General features: G+C 47.6%; 4 non-coding genes across 4 annotated transcripts; all 4 read left to right on the top strand.

Annotated features, from left to right (window-relative positions):
* Positions 1 to 3703: 3703 nt before the first annotated feature.
* trnae-cuc lies at positions 3704 to 3775 on the top strand. Its single transcript has one exon. It is a non-coding gene; the product is annotated as a tRNA-Glu (tRNA).
* Positions 3776 to 6595: 2820 nt separating this feature from the next.
* On the top strand, positions 6596 to 6667 carry trnae-cuc. The gene has a single exon. It is a non-coding gene; the product is annotated as a tRNA-Glu (tRNA).
* A 2778-nt stretch (positions 6668 to 9445) lies between these two features.
* On the top strand, positions 9446 to 9517 carry trnae-cuc. The gene has a single exon. It is a non-coding gene; the product is annotated as a tRNA-Glu (tRNA).
* Positions 9518 to 12295: 2778 nt separating this feature from the next.
* On the top strand, positions 12296 to 12367 carry trnae-cuc. Its single transcript has one exon. It is a non-coding gene; the product is annotated as a tRNA-Glu (tRNA).
* The last annotated feature ends 450 nt before the right edge of the window (positions 12368 to 12817 follow it).

Here is a 12817-nt window from a genome sequence, read left to right as displayed (position 1 = left end):
GGGCGAGTCTGGTGAGGGGGAAAAACCCTCTCAGAATTTCCACTGTGAAACCCTTTCCCATATTGAGACTATTCGAACGGATAACCTCCCATTTTACTAAATTTCAAAAACATCAGTGTCATCGCAGTGAATCTCTCCAGCCAGGACAGCTTCCTCATCGCAGGCATCAACCCTGGCTTGGTTCAGCTGGCTAACATTGGTTAGCCACGGGCAGCGAGAGAATAGAAAGAAAAAACAGGAGAAGTCGAAAACTCGATAGTGCCACAGAAGGAGAGATTGTGAGAAAGAGACCGAGGGAGCTTTACAGAGTCAAATTGAAAGAGAGTGTGGGATATCCGCGGACATCCCACGGATGAATATGAATACACACACTGCCAGCAGTCTGAATCCAAATGCACGGGTCCTCTGAATTGGTCATTCGGGTTACGGTGAACATCCGCGCACCTAGTCGCCTTCCGGAATGTTGTGATTTTCTTGCCAGTGTTGATGGATTTCCTGTGGCGTGGGCTTCTGCTCTGAAAGCAAACCCCATGTTAACCAATCCCGCCGTATGAACGGCAGATAAATGAACTTAACCTGCATCTCGGACAACATGAAAAAAACAGGAATGAGTTCGGCCAAGATTGATCACTGGAACTCTCACATGCTCTCCATTAAAACACACAAAGAGAGAATCATACCCTAGACCAACGACCCACGGTGAGTAAGATGTTCAAACCAAATCAGACATCGGTCGTGTATGGCGAAAATGCAGCAAAACACATGAAGTCAAGCAGCATTGTGCAATTCGATCTGTTACATCGATATCAGGAGAAAGTCAGCACTCCAGGCCATTGCGGAAAGCTTGCACTCCAACCTCCCAGGTGGTCTAGTGGTTAGGATTCGACGCTCTCACCGCCGCGGCCCGGTTTCGATTCCCGTTCAGGGAATGTAAGTTTGTTCTTTACATCCAATCCTTCCTTTCTGGTCGAAAACAGTGCAGAATCGCAGGTGGGAGATTTCTTCTTACGCTTTCGAGCTGCAATAGTTACATGCAGCAGGAGCGAGCCAAGACGGAGGCAGAAAGCGAATGGCAGTGAAAGATTGCAAAGCGCTGATCATGGTACAAAGTGTTAATGGCGCAGATTTTTAACATTTAAACAGAAACAAATATTTCAGCCGCAAACCCCAGTTTCAATCCCGTTCCAGATTGCGCCCCATTTCCTTAGCGTCCAAAAATTTCTCCATCTCAGCTTTCAATCTCCTCATAGATTGCGGTTTCCTAGACGTCCCTGCGTGCCGGTGGCACTGTGGTTAGCACTGCTGCATCACAGCGCCCCTCGATTTCAATCCGGGCCTGGGCCACTGTGTGTGCGGAGTCTGCACACCCTCCCGTGTCTGCTTGGGTTTGATCATGGTGCTGCGCTTTCTCCCACAGAGATATGCAGTTTTGGTCGATTTTGGTTGATATTTTGTTCCTTAGTGTCCAGGACTGTGCAGTTCGCCTCATGAAGTTGTGGGACAATGGACGGATCTGTGTATGGGCCAAGTGCTCATTTGCAGGTCGGTGCAGTCACAGTGGGCCGAATGGCCCCTTCTGCACTGTAGTAATTCTATATTACTATTTTCTATTCCCAAACCTTTTGGTGAGGAAATAGAAGTCTCCTCATCTAAATCCTAAATGGCTGACACCGTCATCCGGAGAATGTGAGCCCAATTCTCGACACCCCAGTCACAGGGAGCGGAGGTACGACGGGGAAAACGCACTCTCAGCATTTGCACTGTGAAACTCTCACGGAAATTCATCGTAGCGAAACTCTCCTGTCAGGAGAACTGTCTCATCTGAGGAATCAACCCTGGTTCGGTTAAACTGGCTGACATTGGTTAGCCATGGGCGCCGCGAGAATAGAGGTAATATAGAGGAATGGTGGAAACTAGATAGACTCACAGAGAGAGTGACTATGAGAGAGAAAGCGACTGAAGGAGATATCTAGAGTCAAATAGACGTGGAATGGACGTCCACAACCCTCGAATAATTAAGAATACACACACAGCCAGCTGTCTCAACCACAATGCACGGGGTCATCTGAATTGGTCATTGGGGTCATTGGTGTGTTGTGTTCATGAATTCACTGCGGTGTGGGCACCTGCTCTGAAACCAACCGCCATGTAAACCAACCCCGCCGTATGCAGGTGAAAAATGAACTTCACTTTCATCATGGCAAATGGAAAAAGAGGCGTGAGTTCGTCCGGGATTTGTACCTCTCATCGCTTGGAAGCTCTCCATTATAACATCTGAAGACAGAATCATACACCTACATCAACGAACCACCGTTGAATTAGACGTTCAAAGCCTATCAGACGTCGCACGTGAAAGGCGAAAATGCTGGACTGGTGTTAGCACAGTATGAAGTCTTACAACACCAGGTTAAAGTCCAACAGGTTTGTTTCAAACACTAGCTTTCGGAGCACTGCTCCGAACCAGTCCTCCGAAAGCTAGAGTTTCATACAAACCTGTTGGACTTTAACCTGGTGCTGTAAGACTTATTACAGTCCACAGATATGCAGGTTTGGTGAATTACCATGTTACATTGTTCCTTAGCATACAGAGTTTTGCATCTCACGTTATGGTGTTATTGGGAATATGTGAAATCTGTTTGCGAGTCAAGTGCTCATTTGAAAGGTCGGTGCAGACGCAATGGGCCGAATTGTCTCTTCCCGCACTCCAGATATTCTATTTCATTCTATTCTATTCTCAAGCCTGTCGATGAGAAAATAGATGTCTCCTCACCTTTGTCTTAAATGGCTTCCACATCAACAGGAGAATTGGGCACCAATTCTAGACACCCAGCCGGAGAGGTGGATGGGGCGAGTCTGGTGAGGGGGAAACACCCTCTCAGAATTTCCACTGTGAAACCCTTTCCGATATTGAGACTATTCGAACGGATAACCTCCCATTTTACTAAATTTCAAAGACATCAGTGTCATCGCAGTGAATCTCTCCAGCCAGGACAGCTGCCTCATCGCAGGCATCAACCCTGGCTTGGTTCAGCTGGCTAATATTGGTTAGCCACGGGCAGCGAGAGAATAGAAAGAAAAAACAGGAGAAGTCGAAAACTCGATAGTGCCACAGAAGGAGAGACTGTGAGAAAGAGACCGAGGGAGCTTTACAGAGTCAAATTGAAAGAGAGTGTGGGATATCCGCGGACATCCCACGGATGAATATGAATACACACACTGCCAGCAGTCTGAATCCAAATGCACGGGGTCCTCTGAATTGGTCATTCGGGTTACGGTGAACATCCGCGCACCTAGTCGCCTCCCGGAATGTTGTGATTTTCTTGCCAGTGTTGATGGATTTCCTGTGGCGTGGGCTTCTGCTCTGAAAGCAAACCCCATGTTAACCAATCCCGCCGTATGAACGGCAGATAAATGAACTTAACCTGCATCTCGGACAACATGAAAAAAACAGGAATGAGTTCGGCCAAGATTGATCACTGGAACTCTCACATGCTCTCCATTAAAACACACAAAGAGAGAATCATACCCTAGACCAACGACCCACGGTGAGTAAGATGTTCAAACCAAATCAGACATCGGTCGTGTAAGGCGAAAATGCAGCAAAACACATGAAGTCAAGCAGCATTGTGCAATTCGATCTGTTACATCGATATCAGGAGAAAGTCAGCACTCCAGGCCATTGCGGAAAGCTTGCACTCCAGCCTCCCTGGTGGTCTAGTGGTTAGGATTCGGCGCTCTCACCGCCGCGGCCCGGGTTCGATTCCCGGTCAGGGAATGTAAGTTTGTTCTTTACATCCAATCCTGCCTTCCTTTCTGGTCGAAAACAGTGCAGAATCGCAGGTGGGAGATTTCTTCTTACGCTTTCGAGCTGCAATAGTTACATGCAGCAGGAGCGAGCCAAGACGGAGGCAGAAAGCGAATGGCAGTGAAAGATTGCAAAGCGCTGATCATGGTACAAAGTGTTAATGGCGCAGATTTTTAACATTTAAACAGAAACAAATATTTCAGCCGCAAACCACAGTTTCAATCCCGTTCCAGATTGCGCCCCATTTCCTTAGCGTCCAAAAATTTCTCCATCTCAGCTTTCAATCTCCTCATAGATTGCGGTTTCCTAGACGTCCCTGCGTGCCGGTGGCACTGTGGTTAGCACTGCTGCATCGCAGCGCCCCTCGATTTCAATCCGGGCCTGGGCCACTGTGTGTGCGGAGTCTGCACACCCCTCCCGTGTCTGCTTGGGTTTGATCATGGTGCTGCGCTTTCTCCCACAGAGATATGCAGTTTTGGTCGATTTTGGTTGATATTTTGTTCCTTAGTGTCCAGGACTGTGCAGTTCGCCTCATGAAGTTGTGGGACAATGGACGGATCTGTGTATGGGCCAAGTGCTCATTTGCAGGTCGGTGCAGTCACAGTGGGCCGAATGGCCCCTTCTGCACTGTAGTAATTCTATATTACTATTTTCTATTCCCAAACCTTTTGGTGAGGAAATAGAAGTCTCCTCATCTAAATCCTAAATGGCTGACACCTCATCCGGAGAATGTGAGCCCAATTCTCGACACCCCAGTCACAGGGAGCGGAGGTACGACGGGGAAAACGCACTCTCAGAATTTGCACTGTGAATCTCTCACGGAAATTTATCGTAGCGAAACTCTCCTGTCAGGAGAACTGTCTCATCTGAGGAATCAACCCTGGTTCGGTTAAACTGGCTGACATTGGTTAGCCATGGGCGCCGCGAGAATAGAGGTAATATAGAGGAATGGTGGAAACTAGATAGACTCACAGAGAGAGTGACTATGAGAGAGAAAGCGACTGAAGGAGATATAGAAAGTCAAATAGACGTGGAATGGACGTCCACAGCCCTCGAATAATTAAGAATACAAACACAGCCAGCTGTCTCAACCACAATGCACGGGGTCATCTGAATTGGTCATTGGGGTCATTGGTGTGTTGTGTTCATGAATTCACTGCGGTGTGGGCACCTGCTCTGAAACCAACCGCCATGTAAACCAACCCCGCCGTATGCAGGTGAAAAATGAAGTTCACTTTCATCATGGCAAATGGAAAAAGAGGCGTGAGTTCGTCCGGGATTTGAACCTCTCATCGCTTGGAAGCTCTCCATTATAACATCTGAAGACAGAATCATACACCTACATCAACGAACCACCGTTGAATTAGACGTTCAAAGCCTATCAGACGTCGCACGTGAAAGGCGAAAATGCTGGACTGGTGTTAGCACAGTATGAAGTCTTACAACACCAGGTTAAAGTCCGACAGGTTTGTTTCAAACACTAGCTTTCGGAGCACTGCTCCGAACCAGTCCTCCGAAAGCTAGAGTTTCATACAAACCTGTTGGACTTTAACCTGGTGCTGTAAGACTTATTACAGTCCACAGATATGCAGGTTTGGTGAATTACCATGATACATTGTTCCTTAGCATACAGAGTTTTGCATCTCACGTTATGGGGTTATTGGGAATATGTGAAATCTGTTTGCGAGTCAAGTGCTCATTTGAAAGGTCGGTGCAGACGCAATGGGCCGAATTGTCTCTTCCCGCACTCCAGATATTCTATTTAATTCTATTCTATTCTCAAGCCTGTCGAGGAGAAAATAGATGTCTCCTCACCTTTGTCTTAAATGGCTTCCACATCAACAGGAGAATTGGGCACCAATTCTAGACACCCAGCCGGAGAGGTGGATGGGGCGAGTCTGGTGAGGGGGAAACACCCTCTCAGAATTTCCACTGTGAAACCCTTTCCGATATTGAGACTATTCGAACGGATAACCTCCCATTTTACTAAATTTCAAAGACATCAGTGTCATCGCAGTGAATCTCTCCAGCCAGGACAGCTGCCTCATCGCAGGCATCAACCCTGGCTTGGTTCAGCTGGCTAACATTGCTCACCCCAGTCCAACGCCGGCATCTCCACATCATAACATTGGTTAGCCACGGGCAGCGAGAGAATAGAAAGAAAAAACAGGAGAAGTCGAAAACTCGATAGTGCCACAGAAGGAGAGACTGTGAGAAAGAGACCGAGGGAGCTTTACAGAGTCAAATTGAAAGAGAGTGTGGGATATCCGCGGACATCGCACGGATGAATATGAATACACACACAGCCAGCTGTCTGAATCCAAGTGCACAGGGTCCTCTGAATTGGTCATTCGGGTTACGGTGAACATCCGCGCACCTAGTCGCCTCCCGGAATGTTGTGATTTTCTTGCCAGTGTTGATGGATTTCCTGTGGCGTGGGCTTCTGCTCTGAAAGCAAACCCCATGTTAACCAATCCCGCCGTATGAACGGCAGATAAATGAACTTAACCTGCATCTCGGACAACATGAAAAAAACAGGAATGAGTTCGGCCAAGATTGATCACTGGAACTCTCACATGCTCTCCATTAAAACACACAAAGAGAGAATCATACCCTAGACCAACGACCCACGGTGAGTAAGATGTTCAAACCAAATCAGACATCGGTCGTGTAAGGCGAAAATGCAGCAAAATACATGAAGTCAAGCAGCATTGTGCAATTCGATCTGTTACATCGATATCAGGAGAAAGTCAGCACTCCAGGCCATTGCGGAAAGCTTGCACTCCAACCTCCCTGGTGGTCTAGTGGTTAGGATTCGGCGCTCTCACCGCCGCGGCCCGGGTTCGATTCCCGTTCAGGGAATGTAAGTTTGTTCTTTACATCCAATCCTGCCTTCCTTTCTGGTCGAAAACAGTGCAGAATCGCAGGTGGTAAATTTCTTCTTACGCTTTCGAGCTGCAATAGTTACATGCAGCAGGAGCGAGCCAAGACGGAGGCAGAACGCGAATGGCAGTGAAAGATTGCAAAGCGCTGATCATGGTACAAAGTGTTAATGGCGCAGATTTTTAACATTTAAACAGAAACAAATATTTCAGCCGCAAGCCACAGTTTCAATCCCGTTCCAGATTGCGCCCCATTTCCTTAGCGTCCAAAAATTTCTCCATCTCAGCTTTCAATCTCCTCATAGATTGCGGTTTCCTAGACGTCCCTGCGTGCCGGTGGCACTGTGGTTAGCACTGCTGCATCGCAGCGCCCCTCGATTTCAATCCGGGCCTGGGCCACTGTGTGTGCGGAGTCTGCACACCCCTCCCGTGTCTGCTTGGGTTTGATCATGGTGCTGCGCTTTCTCCCACAGAGATATGCAGTTTTGGTCGATTTTGGTTGATATTTTGTTCCTTAGTGTCCAGGACTGTGCAGTTCGCCTCATGAAGTTGTGGGACAATGGACGGATCTGTGTATGGGCCAAGTGCTCATTTGCAGGTCGGTGCAGTCACAGTGGGCCGAATGGCCCCTTCTGCACTGTAGTAATTCTATATTACTATTTTCTATTCCCAAACCTTTTGGTGAGGAAATAGAAGTCTCCTCATCTAAATCCTAAATGGCTGACACGTCATCCGGAGAATGTGAGCCCAATTCTCGACACCCCAGTCACAGGGAGCGGAGGTACGTCGGGGAAAACGCACTCTCAGCATTTGCACTGTGAAACTCTCACGGAAATTCATCGTAGCGAAACTCTCCTGTCAGGAGAACTGTCTCATCTGAGGAATCAACCCTGGTTCGGTTAAACTGGCTGACATTGGTTAGCCATGGGCGGCGCGAGAATAGAGGTAATATAGAGGAAAGGTGGAAACTAGATAGACTCACAGAGAGAGTGACTATGAGAGAGAAAGCGACTGAAGGAGATATAGAGAGTCAAATAGACGTGGAATGGACGTCCACAACCCTCGAATAATTAAGAATACACACACAGCCAGTTGACTCAACCACAATGCACGTGGTCATCTGAATTGGTCATTGGGGTCATTGGTGTGTTGTGTTCATGAATTCACTGCGGTGTGGGCACCTGCTCTGAAACCAACCGCCATGTAAACCAACCCCGCCGTATGCAGGTGAAAAATGAACTTCACTTTCATCATGGTAAATGGAAAAAGAGGCGTGAGTTCGTCCGGGATTTGTACCTCTCATCGCTTGGAAGCTCTCCATTATAACATCTGAAGACAGAATCATACACCTACATCAACGAACCACCGTTGAATTAGACGTTCAAAGCCTATCAGACGTCGCACGTGAAAGGCGAAAATGCTGGACTGGTGTTAGCACAGTATGAAGTCTTACAACACCAGGTTAAAGTCCGATAGGTTTGTTTCAAACACCAGCTTTCGGAGCACTGCTCCGAACCAGTCCTCCGAAAGCTAGAGTTTCATACAAACCTGTTGGACTTTAACCTGGTGCTGTAAGACTTATTACAGTCCACAGATATGCAGGTTTGTTGAATTACCATGTTACATTGTTCCTTAGCATACAGAGTTTTGCATCTCACGTTATGGTGTTATTGGGAATATGTGAAATCTGTTTGCGAGTCAAGTGCTCATTTGAAAGGTCGATGCAGACGTAATGGGCCGAATTGTCTCTTCCCGCACTCCAGATATTCTATTTCATTCTATTCTATTCTCAACCCTGTCGATGAGAAAATAGATGTCTCCTCACCTTTGTCTTAAATGGTTTCCACATCAACAGGAGAATTGGGCACCAATTCTAGACACCAAGCCGGAGAGGTGGATGGGGCGAGTCTGGTGAGGGGGAAACACCCTCTCAGAATTTCCACTGTGAAACCCTTTCCGATATTGAGACTATTCGAACGGGTAACCTCCCATTTTACTAAATTTCAAAGACATCAGTGTCATCGCAGTGAATCTCTCCAGCCAGGACAGCTGCCTCATCGCAGGCATCAACCCTGGCTTGGTTAAGCTGGCTAACATTGGTTAGCCACGGGCAGCGAGAGAATAGAAAGAAAAAACAGGAGTAGTCGAAAACTCGATAGTGCCACAGAAGGAGAGACTGTGAGAAAGAGACCGAGGGAGCTTTACAGAGTCAAATTGAAAGAGAGTGTGGGATATCCGCGGACATCCCACGGATGAATATGAATACACACACTGCCAGCAGTCTGAATCCAAATGCACGGGGTCCTCTGAATTGGTCATTCGGGTTACGGTGAACATCCGCGCACCTAGTCGCCTCCCGGAATGTTGTGATTTTCTTGCCAGTGTTGATGGATTTCCTGTGGCGTGGGCTTCTGCTCTGAAAGCAAACCCCATGTTAACCAATCCCGCCGTATGAACGGCAGATAAATGAACTTAACCTGCATCTCGGACAACATGAAAAAAACAGGAATGAGTTCGGCCAAGATTGATCACTGGAACTCTCACATGCTCTCCATTAAAACACACAAAGAGAGAATCATACCCTAGACCACTGACCCACGGTGAGTAAGATGTTCAAACCAAATCAGACATCGGTCGTGTAAGGCGAAAATGCAGCAAAACACATGAAGTCAAGCAGCATTGTGCAATTCAATTTGTTACATCGATATCAGGAGAAAGTCAGCACTCCAGGCCAATGCGGAAAGCTTGCACTTCAACCTCCCTGGTGGTCTAGTGGTTAGGATTCGGCGCTCTCACCGCCGCTGCCCCGGTTCGATTCCCGGTCAGGGAATGTAAGTTTGTTCTTTACATCCAATCCTGCCTTCCTTTCTGGTCGAAAACAGTGCAGAATCGCAGGTGGGAGATTTCTTCTTACGCTTTCGAGCTGCAATAGTTACATGCAGCAGGAGCGAGCCAAGACGGAGGCAGAAAGCGAATGGCAGTGAAAGGTTGCAAAGCGCTGATCATGGTACAAAGTGTTAATGGCGCAGATTTTTAACATTTAAACAGAAACAAATATTTCAGCCGCAAACCACAGTTTCAATCCCGTTCCAGATTGCGCCCCATTTCCTTAGCGTCCAAAAATTTCTCCATCTCAGCTTTCAATCTCCTCATAGATTGCGGTTTCCTAGACGTCCCTGCGTGCCGGTGGCACTGTGGTTAGCACTGCTGGATCGCAGCGCCCCTCGATTTCAATCCGGGCCTGGGCCACTGTGTGTGCGGAGTCTGCACACCCCTCCCGTGTCTGCTTGGGTTTGATCATGGTGCTGCGCTTTCCCCCACAGAGATATGCAGTTTTAGTCGATTTTGGTTGATATTTTGTTCCTTAGTGTCCAGGACTGTGCAGTTCGCCTCATGAAGTTGTGGGACAATGGACGGATCTGTGTATGGGCCAAGTGCTCATTTGCAGGTCGGTGCAGTCACAGTGGGCCGAATGGCCACTTCTGCACTGTAGTAATTCTATATTACTATTTTCTATTCCCAAACCTTTTGGTGAGGAAATAGAAGTCTCCTCATCTAAATCCTAAATGGCTGACACCTCATCCGGAGAATGTGAGCCCAATTCTCGACACCCCAGTCACAGGGAGCGGAGGTACGACGGGGAAAACGCACTCTCAGCATTTGCACTGTGAAACTCTCACGGAAATTCATCGTAGCGAAACTCTCCTGTCAGGAGAACTGTCTCATCTGAGGAATCAACCCTGGTTCGGTTAAACTGGCTGACATTGGTTAGCCATGGGCGGCGCGAGAATAGAGGTAATATAGAGGAATGGTGGAAACTAGATAGACTCACAGAGAGAGTGACTATGAGAGAGAAAGCGACTGAAGGAGATATAGAGAGTCAAATAGACGTGGAATGGACGTCCACAACCCTCGAATAATTAAGAATACACACACAGCCAGCTGACTCAACCACAATGCACGTGGTCATCTGAATTGGTCATTGGGGTCATTGGTGTGTTGTGTTCATGAATTCACTGCGGTCTGGGCACCTGCTCTGAAACCAACCGCCATGTAAACCAACCCCGCCGTATGCAGGTGAAAAATGAACTTCACTTTCATCATGGCAAATGGAAAAAGAGGCGTGAGTTCGTCCGGGATTTGTACCTCTCATCGCTTGGAAGCTCTCCATTATAACATCTGAAGACAGAATCATACACCTACATCAACGAACCACCGTTGAATTAGACGTTCAAAGCCTATCAGACGTCGCACGTGAAAGGCGAAAATGCTGGACTGGTGTTAGCACAGTATGAAGTCTTACAACACCAGGTTAAAGTCCGATAGGTTTGTTTCAAACACCAGCTTTCGGAGCACTGCTCCGAACCAGTCCTCCGAAAGCTAGAGTTTCATACAAACCTGTTGGACTTTAACCTGGTGCTGTAAGACTTATTACAGTCCACAGATATGCAGGTTTGGTGAATTACCATGTTACATTGTTCCTTAGCATACAGAGTTTTGCATCTCACGTTATGGTGTTATTGGGAATATGTGAAATCTGTTTGTGAGTCAAGTGCTCATTTGAAAGGTCGATGCAGACGCAATGGGCCGAATTGTCTCTTCCCGCACTCCAGATATTCTATTTCATTCTATTCTATTCTCAAGCCTGTCGATGAGAAAATAGATGTCTCCTCACCTTTGTCTTAAATGGTTTCCACGTCAACAGGAGAATTGGGCACCAATTCTAGACACCAAGCCGGAGAGGTGGATGGGGCGAGTCTGGTGAGGGGGAAACACCCTCTCAGAATTTCCACTGTGAAACCCTTTCCGATATTGAGACTATTCGAACGGATAACCTCCCATTTTACTAAATTTCAAAGACATCAGTGTCATCGCAGTGAATCTCTCCAGCCAGGACAGCTGCCTCATCGCAGGCATCAACCCTGGCTTGGTTAAGCTGGCTAACATTGGTTAGCCACGGGCAGCGAGAGAATAGAAAGAAAAAACAGGAGTAGTCGAAAACTCGATAGTGCCACAGAAGGAGAGACTGTGAGAAAGAGACCGAGGGAGCTTTACAGAGTCAAATTGAAAGAGAGTGTGGGATATCCGCGGACATCCCACGGATGAATATGAATACACACACTGCCAGCAGTCTGAATCCAAATGCACGGGGTCCTCTGAATTGGTCATTCGGGTTACGGTGAACATCCGCGCACCTAGTCGCCTCCCGGAATGTTGTGATTTTCTTGCCAGTGTTGATGGATTTCCTGTGGCGTGGGCTTCTGCTCTGAAAGCAAACCCCATGTTAACCAATCCCGCCGTATGAACGGTAGATAAATGAACTTAACCTGCATCTCGGACAACATGAAAAAAACAGGAATGAGTTCGGCCAAGATTGATCACTGGAACTCTCACATGCTCTCCATTAAAACACACAAAGAGAGAATCATACCCTAGACCAACGACCCACGGTGAGTAAGATGTTCAAACCAAATCAGACATCGGTCGTGTAAGGCGAAAATGCAGCAAAACACATGAAGTCAAGCAGCATTGTGCAATTCAATTTGTAACATCGATATCAGGAGAAAGTCAGCACTCCAGGCCAATGCGGAAAGCTTGCACTTCAACCTCCCTGGTGGTCTAGTGGTTAGGATTCGGCGCTCTCACCGCCGCGGCCCGGGTTCGATTCCCGGTCAGGGAATGTAAGTTTGTTCTTTACATCCAATCCTTCCTTCCTTTCTGGTCGAAAACAGTGCAGAATCGCAGGTGGGAGATTTCTTCTTACGCTTTCGAGCTGCAATAGTCACATGCAGCAGGAGCGAGCCAAGACGGAGGCAGAAAGCGAATGGCAGTGAAAGATTGCAAAGCGCTGATCATGGTACAAAGTGTTAATGGCGCAGATTTTTAACATTTAAACAGAAACAAATATTTCAGCCGCAAACCACAGTTTCAATCCCGTTCCAGATTGCGCCCCATTTCCTTAGCGTCCAAAAATTTCTCCATCTCAGCTTTCAATCTCCTCATAGATTGCGGTTTCCTAGACGTCCCTGCGTGCCGGTGGCACTATGGTTAGCACTGCTGCATCACAGCGCCCCTCGATTTCAATCCGGGCCTGGGCCACTGTGTGTGCGGAGTCTGCACACCCTCCCGT

This window comes from Scyliorhinus canicula, chromosome 17, assembly GCF_902713615.1.
Source record: "Scyliorhinus canicula chromosome 17, sScyCan1.1, whole genome shotgun sequence".
Classification (NCBI taxonomy): Eukaryota; Metazoa; Chordata; class Chondrichthyes; order Carcharhiniformes; family Scyliorhinidae; genus Scyliorhinus; species Scyliorhinus canicula.
This window is presented reverse-complemented; position numbering and strand designations above follow the sequence as displayed.